At 40.7% G+C, this 22726-nt stretch overlaps 1 protein-coding gene across 16 annotated transcripts in view; it reads left to right on the top strand.

Annotated features, from left to right (window-relative positions):
* The window catches only part of PTPRT (protein tyrosine phosphatase receptor type T), a 1174296-nt gene that overhangs the window by 277752 nt on the left and 873818 nt on the right, over positions 1 to 22726 (top strand). Inside the window, exon 1 of one of the 16 annotated variants that reach the window (XM_060285705.1) lies at positions 5498 to 5523. The exons of the other annotated variants lie outside the window; for them this stretch is intronic. The gene's annotated coding sequence lies outside the window, so the exon portion shown is untranslated. Of the gene's footprint in view, positions 1 to 5497; positions 5524 to 22726 lie in introns of those variants that run through there. 16 annotated transcript variants of the gene reach the window in all.

Genomic DNA, 22726 nt, shown 5'->3' with positions numbered 1-22726 from the left:
GTCTGCTGCAGAGGGGAACAGATGACCCAGGAGGAGCTCAGGTGGTGAATGTTCCGGTCCATTTTCATCAAATGCCGGCCATTGTCCTCAAATGGACATGTGGAAGTCCCAGGAAGCTGGCTGGCTCTGGGGACAAAGGATGCTCTTTAGTGAACCACAGAGGAGCTGGGAACCCCCAGGTCTGTGCCCTCACAGGTTCATGCCTGTGATGCTTTCAGGACTCCAAGTATAACAAGAGGGCAAGCCCCAAGCACAGGTGCTTTTAAAAGCCTCTGTTTGCAGCATGTTTGCTGGTGTCTTACTGGCCAAAGCAATTCACATGGCCAAGCCCACAGTCACTGTGGAAGGGAATGACCCAAGAGTGTGGTTACAGGGAGGTAGATCTTGCAGACAGTTCACTACTCTGGTTTATGGCAGGTAGTTGCATGCACGATTTGATTCGTTTCTTGAAGATCTCATTCACTTCTTAAAATAAGGAGTTTCATTGTTGTTTGTCTTTCAGGGATAGAGTCTCTGAGGTTCAGGGAAGTTGAAGGAGGTGCATGCACACAGTTGGAACTAAGTATAAATTGCAGCTAAGTATAAATTGCACTGGACAAAATTAAACAGTCAAGGAAGACATTATTCAAGACTATTGCAATCAGGGAGAGAGACTGAACTCAACGCTGAAGGGCTGCAGAATTTTTATGAGCTGAAATGGGGGAATTGTTAGGCTGTCTGTGTTTGCTAATAGGTCTTACCAACTGAAAAGTAAGCTTTCTTGCATCTTCACAACAGGAGATAGTTTTATGAGTTGGAGCAAGGTGCCCACTGAAGTTAGGCTCCTACATTCTCTCAGAGACTGGGAGAGAGGAGCTTATCTCCTTTGCTGCTTACATTTCAAGAAGATGGTTCCCATGTCCTTGAGAAAGACGTTTTGTTTCTTGGGTTGTAAAACTGGTAAGACCCTGGGAGAAAATTCCCATGCATTTCAAAGAGGCAGAGAAAGAATTTTAAAATTACAAGTTTTCTAAAGCAAATGCCCTAGGGAAAGGGACATGGGAGGCGTATAGTCAGTAAGAAACTTGTATAAAATTCAGTCAAATCCAGGATAACGTTAAGACCATCTGGGTCAGAACTGACATTTGAACCCTGGTCCATGTGATTCCCGCACTTATGCTCTTTCCCCCATGATTCACGGTGACCACACACAATACAGACTGTAGTTTAAGAGGTAAACTTGTCACCATTTAGAGGCAGCTTGGGCAGCTTCTGAAGAATTTGAATAAGAGAATGTATTTAACACATCGATGGCTCCTATAAAATTGCAGATGCAACATATAGAACAAGGCGAACTTAAAATAGCTGTACAATTCAGATCTACAGTGTCAGAGCCCAAAGGGCTCAGGAATACAAGGTAATCCATTCTCCTGGCAGCACAGGTGGGAGAAGAGGTCTTGCCCAAGGTCACAGAGTGAGCAGGGGTCAGACCTGAGACTGTGTGTCCAGATCTCCTGACTCCCAGTCCCCGGCTCCGAGTTCTTTTGGCCCCATCCTCCAAGGCTTTGCACCAGTGGCTTTTCCTGTTTTTTTTTTTTTTTTTTTTCTTTCATTTCTTTTTAAAAGCTCACTGGCAGCTACTGCTCTAAGGCAGAAAATGTATTCATTTAAATGACTTGGTGTGGAAATAGAAGCTTGAATAATGATGTTACCATTTATAATTGCTCTGATTAACCACACCACGTTTTGCAGTTCAGAATAAAAGCCTCCTTCCTTTTGTGATGTGAATTTTAATTGCTTTCTCTCAGGAAGACCCCTCCAGTCTTACCTGCCGGTTCCCCAGCTCTGGGAACCTCAGAAGGACCCCTCTAGGCTCCCTGGTTCTCTGGTGGAGATTTGGGGCTGGGCACAGAGCAGATATTCTGGGAATACCTGGTTGGTTTGAGATTTGGGGACAGAAACTACCTGCTTCCACACTGGAATGAAGTTCTGGCCTCCCTTGGGGGATCACAGCATTAGGGACCTCCCCAAGGCCCAGATTGAAGATCAGGGATAAGGGAGCTTCTCTAAGGTGTTGGACGCTGCCTGTGGTTGTCATTCCTGAGATCACAAAGGGGAGAGAATCATCCATAATTTATCTGCCAGTGAATGTGTCTTTTCAGATGGATTTACTTTTTTTTTTTTTTTACCTTAAGGATATTTTCACTTATTTTTCTATTCTTATTTGATATTTCACCCATAGGAAATAAGAACCAGCACAGTGCAGTGGAAAAGGAAAGAGTTTAAGAAAATATATGTGAATATTTATTTGATCTTAGGAGGAACAAGGGCTCTCCAAGTGTCAGAGTCAAGAAATGAACTATATAAGGGGAAAGAATGATCGATTGGGTTACATAAAAGTCATAAACATTTTTAAATAAAAATAAAATGACAAAAAAGTTAAAAGACAAACAGCCTGGGGAAAATATTTACAACATATACGATTCACAGCGGTCAACTGTCTTTAATATATAAAGAACACTAATAATCAACAACAAAAAATGGTTTCTTGGTAGAAAAAGAACAAAAGGATGTGACTAGACAATTAATGTAAGAAAAATTGCCACAGTCATTAAAAATCTGAAAAAAAATGAGCTTCACTTGTAGTTACTGAAATATAAATCAATACAGAATAAAGGTACCATTTCTCTCTATTTACATTGACAACAATTTAAACAGGGACATTGGTGAGGATGAGATGATATAGTTGTCAAAAGAGTATACATTTCTGCAGTCTTTCTGGAGAGTGGTTTGAAATGTGGTTTGAGAATCTTAGATAGGCATACCCTTTGGACTTGTAATTCCATTCCCAGGAATTTATTACTTCAGAGAAATAATTGGAGATGTACATAAAAGATAAGAGGATTTTTATCAGAATATTATTTGGGATGGAGAAGAATGAGGAAAACAAATTTAAATGCCCAGTAATAGAAAGTAGCTAAAATAATTATGTGACTTCGATGTAATGGAATTATCTGCAGACATAAAAGAAAGGATATGCCATGTGAAAAGTCTTACACTAATGGTAGTCCTAGATTACCTTTGGTTGATTTAATAAACAACCAAAACCCACAGAAAAATAGTAAAATATAAAAAATTAATGTTTTATAGACCTTGGGAAAAAGAATTTTCAACAAAGTACAAAAGTTTAAATCATTCCTTTAAAATTTTAAAGCATAACTAACCTTCATATGCACTCTATTAATGATTTTATTTAAATGATATATTAGTCCTACATAAATGAATGGAAGAAAATGAACCCAAGTGTAGGCAGTTCTTGTGTTTGAGTGATAGACTGTGGGCAATTCTTAATTTCTTCTTTAAAAGAACTTCCAAACTCTTTTTAAAATTTACTATAGTAAACAAGTGTTTCTTTTAAAATCCGAGAACCCAATAAATGATATGAAAGTCACTAAAATAAAAACAGAATGAGAAAGAATCAAGACATTTAGGGTAGATGAGTTTGGGTTTCAATCTGAACTTTGGATTGAGCAGCTGGGTGGCCTTGTGCATGTTTATGAACTTTTCCCTGTCTATAGAATGAGGATAAATGAAGCTCCGCAAACGTTGGTTCTAAGGGCTAATTCAGAATGTAAGTAAAGAACGTGGCACTGAATAGATGCTTAGTAAATGTTACCCAGGGTCCTCCATTCTCTCTGTTGGTCTGTTTGGCATTTTGGATTTGATCTAGGGTCTGGGTTGGTCTTTGAACTCTCCTCTAATTTTGGGTTTCCGAATTTAACCACAGGCATTTTTTTCCTTTTCCCAAAAGAGGACTAAATTGGGCTGGTTGTCTAGCCTTGACATTGCTGTGGCTGAAAATTTGAATGGGCACGTTTAGATTCCATCATGCTGGGGTACGGACTCTGACATTTCTTCCCGCTTTCTCTGGTTAGTTTGACAGAGTATTCTAAAATTGTAATTCCCAGTGGTGGCAAAGATGTGACTCAATAAATGGTTGTTTGTATACCATGTTCATCGCCATGTAAACTCATAAACCTTTTTAAAGGAATTTTCGGGAATATATATCAAGAGCCTTTAAGCAGCTTCATATCTTTTGATTTATTATTTCCATGTTTAGGAAATATTGTTTTAAGATAATAAACAGATACACAGAGCATAATTTATAATTCATTCCAACGCTGTGTCATTTTTAGAATCTGAGGGGTAAGACATAGATCTGGTTGCTTGTGTTCATGAAACCCATAGAGTTTGGGTCCCTTTGGCAGGAGGCACCATTCAGGTGGTGTGCAGTGTTCCATGTATCAGACACAGTCCTTTTAATCATTTCAGTCTCGATAAAAGAAGCCATGTGGGGTAGTGCAAAGGGTCTGATCATTGGCATCAGCAAACATGGATTTGCATCCAGACATTGATAGATGATTGACTTGGGACCTTGAGCAAGATGGCTTCCGTTTCTGTGTCCATTTTCCTCACCTGTAAAATGGGTATGATAATGTTAGCCTTTCAGGGATTTTGTGTGTAGGGGAGAAGAGAATGCATGCAGTGCGGGGCAGGAAAGACCAAGTGCTTTATGATCATATCTGAGTCAGTCCCCAACCCTTTTTTGGTGAATTAGACTGATAACTGTGGGTACTGTAACTTTCTGTGTTGATTCCCTTGGGCTCCCTGGGGAACAGCCAGGCTGCGAGACACCCCAGTCATCTGTAGCCCCCATGAAACAGTAGCTGGATCCTTAGCCAGCTCTCCTAGAAATTGGGGGTGAGTATTGGCCTGGGGGCAATTCTGTCTTCTTTCCTCAAACATCATAATGTCACAAGGACACTTTAAGACAGAAGCTTTTGTAGAAAACGTTTTCACAAAATCAAAGGAGTTTACACATTTTAGATGAACTGTATTTTAAAATAAATATTTGCTGGATGAAAACGTTTTGTTAAAAAATCATATGTACCTACTACACAAAGTTTGGAAAATACTGAAAAGTAGAAGGATTAGGAAAACAAGGACGCATGTATTTTCTAACTACCCAAAGATAACCATTGTTAGTATTTGCATATATCTCCCTGTTGGGTTGTCTGTGCATTTTCACATAATTGAAATCACGCTGTATGTATTGTCATGCATCTTCCTTTCTTTTTTCATTTGACCCTATAATAAGCACTTTCCTCACGTTATTAAAAAACTCTTTGTAAAAATAGCTTTGAATAGCTGCATCTTATTCAGTGGATATTAGATAGAACAATTATTCATTTCAGTTATTTTCAAATCAGTGGCAAACAATATTGTTTTCCATATCTGATGTTTTCTGTCTCTTATCCTTTATTCTGTATCAGATATTCCTCAAATTATTTCCTTGTTCGAAATGTCTGTATATCAGGCTCAGGGCTGGCAGAATTACACCTTCTTTCAGTGTGTGTAATGACTCACCATTAAATCTTTAATACATTCTAGCTGTTTCTTTAATGTTGTCTGTAATTTCCATTGGAACTCGAGATGTTGCAGCTGCTCTGAGGAGGAATAATGCTTCAGAAAGTGAAGAGAATGGTGCGTTCCTGATTTGGAGTGATTGCCGATGGCAGATAGAAAGTGACCATTTGTGCCAGGAATAGCTTTTGTTTTAATTTTTGTGCAGAATTGGAATTAGTGAGAAAAATGAGAGGAGTGTTCCATTTTGTGGGTAATGTGAATACAGTTGAAATGGAACAGATTTTTCTCCTCTCTGTCTCCAGCCTTAGTGGAACTTGTTCTAATTTTCTGGAGTTGTTCACCCGGCGCTTCGGATTGCTTTTAGCAGAAACGATCTCATTTCGGGAGCCTGTGAAGAGGAAAAGGAAATGTGTTCTCACGACTGTGAGTCAGTGTAGAGGGAAAGAAGCTGCAGAGAGCTCTGCATGTGTCTGTGGGTGTGGAATTGTGTGTGAGTGTGTGTGTTGGGTTGCAGAGAGAATGAATTCTGCGAGGAAAGGAGAGTGTGGGAAATAATGACCAAGTTGTGTGCAACTCCTGCTTGCTGTCCTGCAGTGGGAAAATGTGAAGATCTACTCCGGGGTTCAAAAGTTTTGAGGTGATATGGCTTACCTGGTGTTGGTGAGAAAATATCTAGAGGTCTTGGTTGACAAGGAGTGCAGGGTCACCTGGCGTAGGCAGGGCAGGGGGTTGGGGAGTGGAGACCAGAGAGGCTACTTGACTTTGTCAGGATTGCACAGAGCAGTTCAAATCAATATCTGCTTAAGTGCAGTACTCCCCCCGCCCTCACCCCCCACCACTGCACCCTGCCAGGTAGCACCTGTTCAGCCAGGATACAATCTGCCGCTGGTTGACGGGATGTAGGTGGGCAATGATGATGGATCCTACCCCTAAGGACACTCTGAACTTAAAAAAACGGCAGCCCGGATTTACCCTGTTTTCATTTTCCACACCCTCTGCCCTCTCCCCAATAACTCTTGACGAGAAACAAGACTACAGAACTGGGAATCATGTCCAGATAAGCTTCTCACTTTTGCACCTGTCAGAGGAGGTGGCTCGTTACCTGGAAACTATACTCAGTTTTCTGTATGAAAGGAATACCGGTAAATAACCCCAAACAGAATTTGTCTGGTTATACCTGGGGCAGGTGTGTGAGTACACGTTGTTTTCTATTATTTGATGTTGTATAAATTCACACTGGAAATGTACCTTTTTGTGTCTTCCGCCCTGTTTTTTGCAAGATAAAGATATTTGTCTCAAATTAATTTAACACATATTGAAGTACCTGCTGTTTGCCAGGTGCCATTCCAGGCAAGTGTGTGGGATGAGGACCCATGTGAAGAGAGTTTACAGTTTAGAGAGGAGGGAGGCAATGCTTCGGTCAAATGATCCAATAATTGTAGATACTAAGTGCGGAGAAGAAGGCGCCAGGACCGTGTGAGAGAGAGATGTGGTGAAGGGGTGGGGTGGGTGTTGTGCGCAGCCTCTGAGGAGGTGACATTGGAGCTGACATTTGAGACCCAAGTGTCAAGAATAACCTGCTGCATGAAGAGTTGGGGGGGCAGTTTTTTGCTGTTGTTGAGTTTTTGTTTCCTCCCCTAAACTTGCTTCTTCCTCCGCCTTCCCCATATCAAAACGGTGCTACCATCCACTCAGTTGCTCCAACCAAAAATCTAGGATGATCTGATTCCTCACTTTCCCTTTCTCGCTCTCACCCCGGAAAAGATATTCTCGGCTTGCCACTTCCTTCCATCTCTACCTCCAGCTGTCAATCATCATCTCCCTCCCACCCCGCCCCGCCCGGACCACTGTAAAAGCCTCCTGATAAATCTTCCTGCTTCCCCTCGTCCTCCTGTAATTACAGTTGACCCTTGAACAACATGGGTTTGAATGCAAGGATCCACTTACATGCAGATTTTTTTCCAATACTGAATACACACATAGTACTACACGGTCATGGTTGGATCCGTTGATGCAGAACTGTGGACACAGAGGAGCTGTGGGTACAAAGGAACCAAGGATACAGAGGGCCAACTATAGGTTACATGCGTATTTACAACTGTACGGAGGGTCGCAGGATCCTAGCCCCTAACCCCTGTGTTAAGAGGTAACTGTATTCTCCACCCAGCACTTAAGGTATGTGGACCAGTGCAGTAGCTACCAGCTCTGTGCAGGTATTTAAATTTCCGTTAATTAAAATAGAATAAAATAAATTATTTAGTTTCTCGGTCACACTGTCCACCTTTCAGGTGCTCAAAGCCACATGTGGCCACTGGCTCTTGCATTTGACGGTACAGATATAGGACATGTCGCTCATGGCAAGAAGTTCTTTTGGATAACTCTGAATTAGAGAATGGTCTTTCCACAATACACACCAGATCACGACACTTCCTGCTTGAAACCTCAGATGGTTTCACAACTCACTGGGAATAAAATCCAAACGCTTTATGCTGACCCTGTACAGTTTCCCACCTGACCTGGCCCCTTCCCACCTGTCCACCCTCATCTCATCCCTCTCCGCTCTTTGATCACTGCTTTCTAGCCATACCCCGACTTCCTGTTTCTAGAGCACAAAGAACTTGTTCATTCCTCGGGGTATTTTATAAGAGTTCACACCTTGGATTCCCTCTGAATGGAATGCCCTTCCTTCCCTCCCTAACCCAAACACATGCTTTGTGTTGATGGCTCCGTGTTGCCATTTAGATCTCAAAATGAACACCAGCACCTCCAGAGGCCTTCCTTGACTACCCAGTCTAAGGTAGTCATCCAGTCACTATCACAGAACCAAGTCCAGTTGTCTTGGCACTCTGGTTACTATTTGATGTTTTCCCTAATCATTTCTTGCTGAATTACGTATATCAGCCCACTAGTATATAGGCTCCCAAATGGCAGAAAGCTTGTCTATCTGATTCAAGGCTATAATCCCAGTGCCTAGGACAGTGCCTGACTTATAGTAGGTGCTCAATTAATGTTTGTTTTAGGAACGAATGAGTCATCGCAGGGAGACAGGATGGCTGATAGCTCATATGGCTCCTTCGTATGAATTAGAAAACGGCACCCTTTGCTCTGGCTGACCTTGTGTAGTGAACATGCTGGTAGCTGGGGAGGGGGTGATCTTCCCAGGCAGGAGGAATAGCAAATGCAGAGAACCTGGGGCAGGAATGTTCTTGATGTGTTTGAGAAAAAGAAAGAAAGAAAAAAAGACTGGTATGTTTCAACTATAGTCTGTAAAGGGGAGAACAGAATGAAAAACACTGGGGGAGAGTTGGGTAGGGGACAGGTCGCCTGGGGCCCAGAAGGCTGTGGTAAGGAAGTTATATTTTATTCCAAGTACAGTAGGAAGTCGCTGGAGGATTTTAAGCAGGGGAGAGGCATCAGATTTACTATTTATTTATTCTTATGGTTTTATTTCTTTGCCTCTATGGATAAATCTGTTTTAACATTTTTCTCAGATATGTGATTTAGGGAAACTTTGAGTTTCGAGACTAGTTTTCCCAAGGGGTGGGGACTTGCTTCTCGGAAGACTGGAAAATCCTCAGACAGTGCTTTCAGGTACTACAGTTAGATTCCAGACACACGTTGACTCTTCTTTGAAATACTTTCTGGCATGCACGGCTGCTAATTTTGAAGGTTAAAATCTTCAGCTTTCTCCGAAAGGTGACAGAGGCACAGAGTAAAACTAATTAGGAAAAGTCCCAAGTAGTTGATTGAGGCCATTTGTTAGAGTTTTGAAATGCAAATAAAAATTTGCTCAGCTCTTTCTTTGGAATGCGGACACTTGTTCACCTTGGTGTTTGGTTTTAGAATTCATCTGCCCGTGAACGGAAAAGTGTGACCTCTCTGCGGAGACACGGTGAGCACAGCTTGAATCTATTCCTGCTCTTGTCACAGGTCTTTCTCTCGAGAACAAAGGAAAAATGCATTCAGTTCTTCCAATAATATTATTCACCATATTCTCTCAATTCTAAAATGTGATAAAGAAAAAAGAGAACAAAGTAAAAATTCATTCAGTTCTTCCAATAATGTTATTCACCATATTCTCTCAATTCTAAAATGCGGTAAAGAAAAAAGAGGCACCGCTGGTTAGACTGCTGCTTTCTGGGAACAACAACAACATAAACATTGTACTAAAATGACACATCAGTGGTAAGAAGTGCTCTGATTTCAGAGAAGTTAAAATGTGAAGCAAAGTATCTTTCTTTATCATTATCTGTTTATGAATGAAAGGCTAATATCGGACTTGCTGTTTTCTAAGTGCTTTAAATGCAGACTCATTTAATCCTCACGGCAACTCTTGAGATAGGTATTATTATTCTTCCACGTTCTGGTTGAGGAAACTGTAGAACAGAGAGGTTAAGTGACTTGGCCAACCTCACACCGCCATTGAGTGGCTAAGCCAGGATTGGAACATAGGCTGTCTGGCTCCAGGGACTGACTTGACCTCTGTAGTATGAGAACATGTGATACTTGGATGTCGGGTGGCCATCAGCAAAATGATGGATGTCTTTCTTTGCTTCTCAGCCTAAAAATTTAAGTATGGAACCTGATCGTTGACAGGTAGTTACCCAGTTATGACTGATGCTATCATTGCATTTGACTCTAGATTCGAAACACAGGTCTTTATCCCAGGATTTGCTTTTTTTAAAAATTATAATTATTTTTTATATACATTTATTTAATTTATTTTTGGCTACGTTGGGTCTTTGTTGGGTGCGTGCGGGCTTTCTCTAGTTGCGGTGAGTGGGGCCTACTCTTCGTTGTGGTGTGCGGGCTTCTCATTGCGGTGGCTTCTCTTGTTGCGAAGCACGGGCTCTAGGGTGCGTGGGCTTCAGTAGTTGTGGCTCATGGGCTCTAGAGTGCAGGCTCAGTAGTTGTGGCGCAGGGGCTTAGTTGCTCAGCAGCATGTGGGATCTTCCCGGACCAGGGCTCGAACCCGTGTCCCCTGCATTGGCAGGCGGATTCTTAACCACTGCGCCACCAGGGAAGTTCCAGGATTTGCTTTGATAAAACATTTTAAAGATGGTCCTGTTGCTCTGGGAATCATCTTGCAGCTCAACTAAGACAGGAAATCCTGCCTTCTTGCCCAAGAGCAAGCAGGGGCTGGACTTCCGGGCTGAGAGGGTGGGGAAGGGCATCTGTCCGAGGTAGCAGAGCACAGTGGTTAACACACCAGCTCTCGAGGAAGACTGTTGATTCCAAACCCACATCTACTGTTTTTGAGCTGTGTAACCTCATGCAAGTTCTTTATCCTCTTTGAGCCTGTTTCCTCATCCATGAACTGGGTTGAATACGTTCTCAACCCTTTATCTGCAGCCTTTGGGGCCAAATGTGTTTCTGAATTTAGATTTACTTTAGGAAGGCGTTATAGTCCATATACTGTCGAATAAATAACACCCCCAGCCGGGTCTGGGATTGCATCCCCAAATCAAGCATGTTGATATTTTTTGCAGCAAAAAGTATAGATATGACCACTAAGAAGGAGAGGGAAAAACTACAAACAAGTCTACATCCGTTTAACCTAAGTCTTAGCACCAAATACGTTTGCACCAAACTTAGGAAAAAATCTTTTGGTTTTCAAAGCTTTGGAGAATTCAGAATTCTCAGATCAGAGTTTGTGGATCTGTCCCTCCCTCATAAAGTGATTGTCAGGCTTACAGGAAGGTAAAGTGTTTACTCAACACATTCCATTGTCCAGAGTGAAGCGCTCGCTAGTATTATCTGTTATTTGTATTTGCAGTCATCATCCTTGGGCAGAGGTGAGCCTAGCTCAGCCGAGAGCCTGGTGGTCCTGGTTGAACTTTGAACACCTTCTAGCTGTGGCTGTTGGATTCTCAAGTTCTGATCTAGAGCCCAGAGTGCTTGGCTACTCTCAGAACCCAGGTCCATCCTCTGACTTCCACCAGCATTTTGACCGGCTCTGGGTTGTTCCAGTCAAGAAAGAAGGAAATAAATCAGAAGGATGCCTTCCCTTTCTACCCTTAGGTAGCATCATCCTTTCTGCTGAATATTTTCTTTTTTTATGGCTATAAAATGAGGGGAAAATTGAGAACAACCACAACAACAACCAAAAGAACCTTTTCCTTTAGGCAAGCATACGTTGACACTCCATTAACGATAAGTGACGTCGGCTCCCATGTAGCGGGAATCAACACAACATTCACGTTAACCAGTCATCAGCAGTGCCAGAAGTGGATGATGACTTGTCAGTTTCCGTCCTATCAGTCATTTTCAGGCAAACAGTGTGTATCTCTGGCTTCCACGTGGACACAGTCGAGTATTCACTCCTCCCCTTATTTCTCTACAAGTGCTTGATGGACAGTCTGCGACTTAAAGCAGAGAGAGCAGGTGGGCCCCTCACAGAAAGAACATAGACTGAAGAGCTGCACAGACCTAGGTCCTGGGGTCCTGACCCATCCCTCACTGACTAGGAGACCTGGGCTAATGTCCACAAGCTCTGTGGGCTTTGGCTCCCTTTTTGTGAATAGAGATAATAGTAATTCCTTACCTCGCCAGGTCACTGAGAGGAGTAAATGGCTTGAAGCATATGAAAGGGATTTATAAACTGAGAAGCTCCAGGAAATACCAGTCTTGTTATGATGTATTTGTCTTCAGTCAACTTTTTTTTTTGAGGTATGCGGGCCTCTCACTGTTGTGGCCTCTCCCGTTGCAGAGCACAGGCTCCGCACGCGCAGGCTCAGCGGCCATGGCTCACGGGCCTAGCTGCTCCGCGGCATGCGGGATCTTCCCGGACCGGGGCACGAACCCGCGTCCCCTGCATCGGCAGGCGGACTCTCAACCACTGCGCCACCAGGGAAGCCCTTCAGTCAGTCAACTTTTGATTCGCCACCTAGAGTTCATCTGTGTAACTCCCAGCTATTCCTCTTGAGCTCTGGCACCCTTCGCATTTAACTCCTCTTTCAACAAGTTGTCCATATATTGATTCATTTGGTACTTTGCTAGTTGGTACATTCATCCACATACCCATGTCTCCACCCACCCACCCATTTCTCTGTTGGATCCCTGTTGTGTGCAGGTACCAGGCTAGGTTCTGGGATACGAAGGCAAATCAGATAAGGATGGACCCGGCCCTAAAGGTGCTCATAGGCTAACAGGGAAATGGACAAGTCCACAGAGGAGTATTAATTGGCTGCAGTTGATGCTATAACTCAGGAGTGGGCTGCAGACAATGGGGACATGAGGTGTGGGAGCTCAGTTCTGTTGTGTTGGCAGTAGAGGTAGAAGGAAGGACTGAATGAAGTTCTCGAATATGAGATGACACTTGAGCAGTCTTGACAGACAGACAAAAGAGAAGGGTATACCTGGAATACCAAGTGACAGCCTTGCAGTCCTGGCTGGAGTAGAGGGTGTTCAGGGAGTTGGTCTTGGCAGATATAAGATGCAAGAGCCAAGCTGGGGCCAGATGGTGGTAATCCTCATACATCAGACTGAGCATATTGAGTTATCTCAATGTCCATGATTGGGTTGCCAGCCATTGATTTGAAGGTAGGAGAGTATCAGTCTTGGTTTAAATTTATGGAAGCTCTTCCTGACATCTTGTGGAGGTGGGGGGTTGGCTTGGAGGGGGCAAGGCTGCAGGCCGGGGACCACGAGGAGGCTGCTGCAGTGGTCTGAATGACAGTCTAGGAGCGAAGGAAGAAGTGGGGGGATTGTGGAATATAATAGATGCCACAAAAGTATTCAGGCACCAATGAACAAGACTGGCCACTGTATAGATTGCCAGGGCTGCTGTAACAAATGACCATGAGCTTGGGTGCTCAAAACAATAGAAATTTATTCTCACACAGTTCTGAAGGTCAGAGTCTGAATCAATATGTCATTGGGGCTGCACGCCCTCTGAAGTCTCTAGAGGACACTCTGTTCCTTGTCTGGTGCTGCTGGTAGCTCTTGGCATCCTTAGTGGCTGCATCACTCATCACACATAATTCAAGACACTCTCATCTCAAGATCCTTAAATTATCAATAATTACATCAGGAAAGACCTATTTTCCAAGTAAGGTCACATTTACACTTTTTTACTATTTTTATTTATTTATTATTTATTTATTTTGACTGCACTGGGTCTTAGTTGAGGCATGCGGGATCTTTAGTTGCGGCATGCGGACTTCTTCGTTGCGGCATGTGGACTTCTTAGTTGTGGCATGTGGACTCCTAGTTGCGGCATGCATGTGGGATCTATTTCCCCGACCAGGGATCGAACCCAGGCCTGCATTGGGAGCGCAGAGTCTTACCCGCTAGACCACCAGGGAAGTCCCACATTTATACTTTTGAGGGATTAAGATGTGCACGTATATTTTGGTGGAGGGGAATCATTCCATCCACTACAGATACTGAGTGGGTTAAGCAGCTCCTGTTCTCAGGGTCCCCTTAAGTAGCTGTGGAAGGAAGGGCTGGGCTCTTATACACATGTCCCAGCAAACTTGTATAAACTCATCGTCTGCTGAAGTGTCCTATCATCTCCCCATGGTGCCTTCCCAGTGTCTGATGAGTAGATAATGCCAGACCAACTGCCTTTCTGAAAGGAGGTGCTGTAAAGACACAACAAATGGAAGTTAAAGAACTCTAGAACTCTAGAAATAAAGTAGAAATTCAAGTGACTGTTATTTGCGGAGAATCTAATTTTCTCTGACAGTTCCGCAGGTACCCTGGGACAGTCTCTTAAGCAAAACGTATTTTCTGAAGACAATTCTCCTTGAGTTTTACAGACTTCTCTCTGCCTGATGATCACACACAATGGGATGAACTCCAGCCTTGCTCTGTTTTTGTTTTTCTCCTTGTTTGTGCCCAGTTGCTGTTAATAATGTTGGCAGAACTGTCCCTGGGAAAGCGGCACCATTTTTCTGTGGTTCCGATATGACCGCTGCTGACACCCCAGTGAAGTACCAAGGGCTCCGGAACCTGCTGTCTTGTTCATTTGACACATGATGTCAGAGCATCAGTGCTTTGTGCTGTAGATACAGGGATAAAATAGACTCTACTCCTGACTTGAAGTCTTGTGGGGAAGATGGACATACACATGGCCATGACACAGTGTATAAGATACACCGTGGGGTGTAAGATACACTTGGGAGTTATAAGATAGCATGAGGGTCTGGGAGAGCATGGAGGAGAGACGGATTTCCACAAAAGTAGGACTAGAAGCACCCTATGAGTGTATGAAATATTACCAGCCTCATTAGACATCAGGCATGCTAATTAAGATAAGGTACCATTTCCACCTGTCAAACTAGGCAAGATAAAATAAAAAAGACATAATACCCAGTGTTGGCAAGCATGTTAGAAAATGGGCAGTCTTGGGCTTCCCTGGTGGCGTGGTGGTTGGGAGTCCGCCTGCCGATGCTGGGGACGCGGGTTCGTGCCCCTGTCTGGGAGGATCCCGCGTGCCACGGAGCGGCTGGGCCCGTGGGCCATGGCCACTGGGCCTGCGCGTCCGGAGCCTGGGCTCCACAGCGGGAGAGGCCGCAACGGTGAGAGGCCCGCGTACTGCCATTAAAAAAAAAAAAAAAAAAGAAAATAGGCAGTCTTACATACTTGAATTGGTACAAACTTTCTGGAAAGCAGTTTGATGAAAGATTCAAAGGACGTGAAAAGGCAAATCTATTCAGATGTCACTTCCTTTCTCTGACATTCCCAGGCACTCCAGTACCCCGAAGTCCTCTTGGCTACCATCTTGGCACTTACCACATGGGAGTGGAATTACCTGTTTGGACATCTTTCTACCCTACTGGACTGAGACCAGTGCTTCTGTTTCTTCACTGCTTGGTCCCATGCTTTTCTGAACATTCTAGCCTAGTAATAGCTTTAAGATCAAGGGCCTGCTGAATGTTATTGTCTTTGTAAAATTTTCCTAGGTATTCTTTTTCTTTTTTCACTTTTGAATATATTTTTTATTATGAAATATTATAAAGTAGAAAAGAGATTATAGAATATATATGTGCAGTTTAAAAAACAATGATAAAATAAGTACCCACAAACCACTACCCAGCGTAAGAAATAGAGCAATGCCAATATATTTATTTATTATAATTATTCTTTTATTTTTTATACAGCAGGTTCTTATTAGTCATCCATTTTATGAACATCAGTGTATACATGTCAATCCCAATCACCCAGTTCATTACACCACCAGCACCACCCCCGCTGCTTCCCCCCTTGGTGTCCATACGTTTGTCCTCTACATCTGTGTCTCAGCTTCTGCCCTGCAAACCAGTTCATCTGTACCATTTTTCTAGGTTCCACATATATGTGTTAATACACGATGTTTGTTTGTCTCTTTCTGACTTACTTCACTCTGTATGACACTCTCTAGATCCATCCACGTCTCAACAAATGACCCAATTTCGTTCCTTTTTATGGCTGAGTAATATTCCATTGTATATATGTACCACATCTTCTTTATCCATTCGTCTGTCAATGGGCATTTAGGTTGCTTCCATGGCCTGGCTACTGTAAATAGTGCTGCAGTGAACATTGGAGTGCATGTGTCTTTTTGAATTACGATTTTCTCTGGGTATATGCCCAGTAGTGGGATTGCTGGATCACATGGTAATTCTATTTTTAGTTTTTTAAGGAACCTCCATACTGTTCTCCATAGTGGCTGTATCAATATACATTCCCACCAACAGTGCAAGAGGGTTCCCTTTTCTCCACACCCTCTCCAGCATTTGTTGTTTGTAGATTTTCTGATGATGCCCATTCTAACTGGTGTGAGATCATACCTCATTGTAGTTTTGATTTGCATTTCTCTAATAATGAGTGATGTTGAGCAGCTTTTCATGTGCTTCTTGGCCATCTGTATGTCTTCTTTGGAGAAATGTCTGTTTAGGTCTTCTGCCCATTTTGGGATTGGGTTGTTTGTTTCTTTAATATTGATCTGCATGAGCTGTTTATATATTTTAGAGATTAATCCTCTGTTGATTCATTTACAAGTATTTTCTCCCATTCTGAGGGATGTCTTTTTGTCTTGTTTATGGTTTCCTTTGCTGTGCAAAAGCTTTGAAGTTTCATTAGGTCCCATTTGTTTATTTTTGTTTTTATTTCCATTTCTCTAGGAGGTGGATCATAAAGGATCTTGCTGTGATTTATGTCAAAGAGTGTTCTTCCTATGTTTTCCTCTAAGAGTTCTATAGTGTCTGGTCTTACATTTAGGTCTTGAATCCATTTTGAGTTTATTTTTGTGTATGGTGTTAGGGAGTGTTCTAATTTCATTCTTTTACATGTAGCTGTCCAGTTTTCCCAGCACCACTTATTGAAGAGACTGTCTTTTCTCCATTGTATATCCTTGCCTCCTTGGTCATAGATTAGTTGACCATAGGTGCGTGGGTTTATCTCTGGGCTTTCTATTTTGTTCCATTGGTCTATGTTTCTGTTTTTGTGCCAGTACAATATTGTCTTGATTACTGTAGCTTTGTAGTATAGTCTGAAGTCAGGGAGTCTGATTCCTCCAGCTCCTTTTTTTTCCCTCCAGACTGTGTTGGCTATTCGGGGTCTTTTGTGTCTCCACAGAAATTTTAAGATTTTTTTTCTAGTTCCGTAAAAAATGCTATTGGTAATTTGATAGGGATGGCATTGAATCTGTAGATTGCTCTGGGTAGTATAGTCATTTTCACAGTATTGATTCTTCCAATCCAAGAACATGGTATATCTCTCCATCTGTTGGTATCATCTTTAATTTCTTTCATCAGTGTCTTATAGTTTTCTGCATACAGGTCTTTTGTCTCCTTAGGTAGGTTTATTCCTAGGTATTTTATTCTTTTTGTTGCAATGGTAAATGGGAGTGTTTCCATAATTTCTCTTTCAGATTTTTCATCATTAGTGTATAGGAATGCAAGAGATTTTCGTGCATTAATTTTGTAGCCTGCAATGTTACCAACTTCATTGATTAGCTCTAGTAGTTTTCTGATGGCATCTTTAGGACTCTATGTATAGTATCATGTCATCTGCAAACAGTGACAGTTTTACTTCTTCTTTTCCAATTTGTATTCCTTTTATATCTTTTTCTTCTCTGATTGCCGTGGCTAGGACTTCCAAAACTATGTTGACTAATAGTGGTGAGAGTGGACATCCTTGTCTTGTTCCTGATCTTAGAGCAAATGCTTTCATTTTTTCACCATTGAGAATGATGTTTGCTGTGGGTTTGTCATATATGGCCTTTATTATGTTGAGGTAGGTTCCCTCTATGCCCACTTTCTGGAGAGTTTTTTTCATTAATGGGTGTGGAATTTTGTCAAAAGCTTTTTCTGCATCTATTGAGAAGATCATATGGTTTTTATTCTTCAATTTGTTAATATGGTGTATCACATTGATTGATTTGCAAATATTGAAGAATCCTTGCATCCCTGGGATAAATCCCACATGATCATGGTGTATGATCCTTTTAATGTGTTGTTGGATTCTGTTTGCGAGTATTTTTTGAGGATTTTTACATCTATATTCATCAGTAATATTGGTCTGTAATTTTATTTTTTAGTACTATCTTTGTCTGGTTTTGGTATCAGGATGATGGTGGCCTCATAGAATGAGTTTGGGAGTGTTCCTTCCTCTGAAATTTTTTAGAAGAGTTTTAGAAGGATGGGTGTTAGCTCTTCTCTGAATGTTTGATAGAATTCACCTGTGAAGCCGTCTGGTCCTGGACTTTTGTTTGTTGGAAGGTTTTTAATGACAGTTTCAATTTCATTACTTGTGACTGGTCTGTTCATATTTTCTATTTCTTCCTGGTTCAGTCTTGGAAGGTTAAACCTTTCTAAGAATTTGTCCATTTATTCCAGGTTGTCCATTTTATCGCCATAGAGTTGCTTGTAGTAGTCTCTTAGGTTGCTTTGTATTTCTGCAGTGTCCGTTATAACTTTTCCTTTTTCATTTCTAATTTTATTGATTTGAGTCCTCTCCCTCTTTTTCTTGGTGAGTCTGGCTAATGCTTTATCAATTTTCTTTATCTTCTCAAAGTACCAGCTTTTAGTTTTATTGATCTTTGCTATTGTTTTCTTTGTTCCTGTTTCATTTATTTCTGCTCTCATCTTTATGATTTCTTTCCTTCTGCTCACTTTGGGTTTTGTTTGTTCTTCTTTCCCTAGTTCCTTTAGAGTAAGGTTAGGTTGTTTATTTGAGATTTTTCTTGTTTCTTGAGGTAGGCTTGTATAGCTATAAAATTCCCACTTAGAACTGCTTTTGCTGCATCCCATAGGTTTTGGATCATCGTGTTTTCATTGTCATTTGTCTCTAGGTATTTTTTGATTTCCTCTTTGATTTCTTCAGTGATCTCTTGGTTATTTAGTAACGTATTGTTTAGCCTCCATGTGTTTGTTTTTTTTACATTTTTTTCCTTGTAATTGATTTCTAATCTCATAGTGTTGTGGTCAGAAGAGATGCTTGAAATGATTTCATTTTTCTTCAGTTTACTGAGGCTTGATTTGTGAACTAAGATGTGATCTATCCTGGAGAATGTTCCGTGTGTACTTGAGAAGAAAGTGTAATCTGCTGTTTTTGGATGGAATGTCCTATAAATATTAATTAAATCTGTCAGGTCTATTGTGTCATTTAAAGCTTCTGTTTCCTTTTAATTTTCTGTTTGGATGATCTGTCCATTGGTGAAAGTGAGGTGTTAAAGTCCCTTACTGTTATTGTGTTACTGTCTGTTTCCTCTTTTATAGCTGTTAGCAGTTGCCTTATGTATTGAGGTGCTCCCATGTGGGTCCATATGTATTTATAATTGTTATATCTTCTTCTTGGATTGATCCCTTGATCATTATGTAGTGCCCTTCCTTGTCTCTTGTAACATTCTTTATTTTAAAGTCTATTTTATCTGATATGAGTATACCTACTCCAGCTTTCTTTTGATTTCCATTTGCATGGAATATCTTTTTCCATGCCCTCACTCTCAGTCTGTATTTGTCCGTAGGTCTGAAGTGGGTTTCTTGTAGAAAGCATATGTACAGGTCTTGTTTTTGTATCCATTCAGCAAGGCTGTGTCCTTTGGTTGGAGCATTTCATCCATTGACGTTTAAGGTAATTACCGATGTGTGTGTTGCTATGACCATTTTCTTAATTTTTTGGGGTTTGTTTTTGTAGGTCCTGTTCTTCTCTTGTGTGTCCCACTTAGACAAGTTCCTTTAGCATTTGTTGTAGAGCTGGTTTGGTGGTGCTGAATTCTTTTAGCTTTTGCTTGTCTGTAAAGCTTTTGATTTCTCCATCGAATCTGAATGAGATCCTTGCCGGGTAGAGTAATCTTGGTTTTAGTTTCTTCCCGTTCATCACTTTAAGTATATCATGCCACTCCCTTCTGGCTTCTAGATTTTCTGCTGAGAAATCAGCTGTTAACCTTATGGGAGTTCCCTTGTATGTTGTCATTTTTCGCTTGCTGCCTTCAATAATTTTTCTTTGTCTTTAATTTTTGCCAATTTGATTACTATGTGTCTCAGCATGTTTCTCCTTGGGTTTATCCTGTATGGGACTCTCTGCGCTTCCTGGACTCGGGTGGCTATTTCCTTTCCCATTTTTGGAAAGTTTTTGACTATAATCTCTTCAGATATTTTTTCTGGTCCTTTCTCTCTCTCTTTTCCTTCTGGGACCCGTCAAATGCAAATGTTGGTGCGTTTAATGTTGTCCCAGAGGTCTCTTCGGCTGTCTTCATTTCTTTTCATTCTTTTTTCTTTAGTCTGTTCTGCAGCAGTGAATGCCAGCATTCTGTCTTCCAGGTCACTTATCCGTTCTTCTGCCTCAGTTATTCTGCTATTGATTCCTTGTAGTGTAGTTTTCATTTCAGTTATTGTATTGCTCATCTCTGTTTGTTTGTTCTTTAATTCTAGGTGTGTGTTCTTTAATTCTTCTAGATCTTTGTTAAACATTTCTTGCCTCTTCTCGATCTTTGCCTCCATTCTTTTTCCAAGCTCCTGGATCATCTTCACTATCATTATTCTGAATTCTTTTTCTGGAAGGTTGCCTCTCTCCACTTCATTTAGTTGTTTTTCTGAGGTTTTGTCTTGTTCCTTCATCTGGTACATAGCCCTCTGCCTTTTCATCTTGTCTGTCTTTCTGTGAATCTACCTAGGTATTCTTGCATGTTTATTTTTACAGATCAAATTTAAGATTGTTTTGTCAGCCCCTCTCCCCTCCCCCAAGCCATTGCCCCCAAAGAAAATTAAATCGGGATATTGTTTGTGATTTCTTAAATACATAGATGAATCTAAAGAGAATCAGTATTTTGAGCATATTAAGTCTTCCCATCTACAATCATGATATGTTTCTGTTGTTTTATTTTATGGCTCTCAGTGGAATTTAATAATATTTTTTACAAGTATTGAGTCTTTCTGGTTGAGATTATTGGTTTTTTAAAACAGTGATGTGCTGGAGTCAGTATATACCTGCTTTTAAGTGTTGATTATTAAAATTTCAGAACTTTGATAAGATGGTTGTTAAACACAGTCATTCTTAAAACTTAAATGGTATAAAATTACAATCATATAAATTATATTAGAAAACAAACGTAATAAGTACTCAAAACTCATGACTTATTATTATTATTATATATTTATTATTATCTATGTTCTCAGAATTGTTTGTTTATTGTATATCAGTAAGGTAGAAATACTGTATAATGGTATCCCATTATACCTCTCTTCCGAGCTCTACGTTCACTGGCACCATGTTGGTCTTTTTTTTTTTTTTTTTTTTTTTTTGCGGTGTGCGGGCCTCTCACTGTTGTGGCTGCTCCCGTTGCGGAGCACAGGCTCCAGACGCGCAGGCTCAGCGGCCATGGCTCACGGGCGCAACCACTCTGTGGCATGTGGGATCTTCCTGGACCGGGGCACGAACCCATGTACCCTGCATCGGCAGGCGGACTCTCAACCACTGCGTCACCAGGGAAGCCCCATGTTGGTCATTTTTAATCCATTGTGGTGGGAATATTTAAAACACAGAAATCTGTAGCGAATGTGATAAGCCAGAACTTTTTCCCCATGAGAGTCAGTTGTTAAACATTTACAGGCACACTGTGTATATCGTTGTGTGTGTATGTGTATTTGCTCACATTCACGTGTGTATTTATACATGGATGTATGACAAATGAAGATGTCTTCTTCCCCAGCTTTGTATTTTCTTATTGGTTGATCACGTTACATGATAAAGCAGTTAGTTTGTTTACTTTTATGCTGGTTATCTTGTTGAATTTGTGTGTAAGTTATAAAGATTTTCCTATTGATTACCTTGGCTTTCCTAGGTAGATAATGACTTTCAAATAATGATAATGCAACTCTTTTACTATAAATTTAAATCAAGAATGGATATTTATTCTAATCAGATATCTTTTGGCATCTGTTGATTCACTTGTATGATTTTTAATTTAAAATTTATTTCTCCTTGGATTAAATATATCAGTTGATTTATTAATGTTGAAATATCCTTATTTCTGGAATGAAGTTTACTTAGTCATGTTAGATTATTGTTTTCGTATATGATAGGACTTGGTTTCTTAATTCTTTTTAACATTTTTATTCATACACACGATATTGGTTTATAGTCTTATACTTTTTGCAATTTTGGTCAGATTTTGTGTCATGATTATTATAGAAATTTTTGTGAAATGAATAGTGGTGTGTTCCATCTTCTCTGCTCTTTTAAAATTTATCAGTGGTTAAGTGTTACTTAATCTTTGGCCTTGTGATCAGGTAATACAGCTTATAAAGCACTTAAAAATTATCTGCTGAGGTTCTTTTGGGGCATTATTATCATTCTTTTTAAATCATCATTGGAAAAATACTCAAAGCACAGTAAAAAGAATTCTCTGTAGGAAAAAAAGGTTTTGTTTATGTCTTTTATATCAACGTTAATAATTATACTGGTTGCATTTCCTTATCCTTATTTAAATTTTGCCTTTTGGATTGGGCAAAGTCAGAGAGGTATGTTAAATTGCCTTACTCATAGTATGTTTTTGTTGATTTCTAACAGTTTGCTTCATAGATTTCAGTGCAGTGTTACTTCAGAAAATGTCATGATAGGATTTCTCTGTGAATTCCATCTTTTATCAGTGTAAAATGACTTCCTTTGTATTATTTAAGGCCTTGTCTTTGAATTCTACTTTGATATGGATATTGGTACACCTGCATTTTTTCGGCTGATAGTTGCCTATTAAACCTGCCCATTCGTTCACATTTAACCTTTTTTGAATCTAATTGCTTAAGATTATGTCTCATGGAAAATATTTAGTTATACTCGATTTTTGGACTCAGTCTGGGAGTCATTGTATTTTACTAGGGAAATAGAGGCCATG

The sequence above is a fragment of the Globicephala melas genome, chromosome 15 (assembly GCF_963455315.2).
Source record: "Globicephala melas chromosome 15, mGloMel1.2, whole genome shotgun sequence".
Lineage (NCBI taxonomy): Eukaryota > Metazoa > Chordata > Mammalia > Artiodactyla > Delphinidae > Globicephala > Globicephala melas.
The sequence above is the reverse complement of the archived record's forward strand: the minus strand, read 5'-3'. Positions and strand labels throughout refer to the sequence as shown.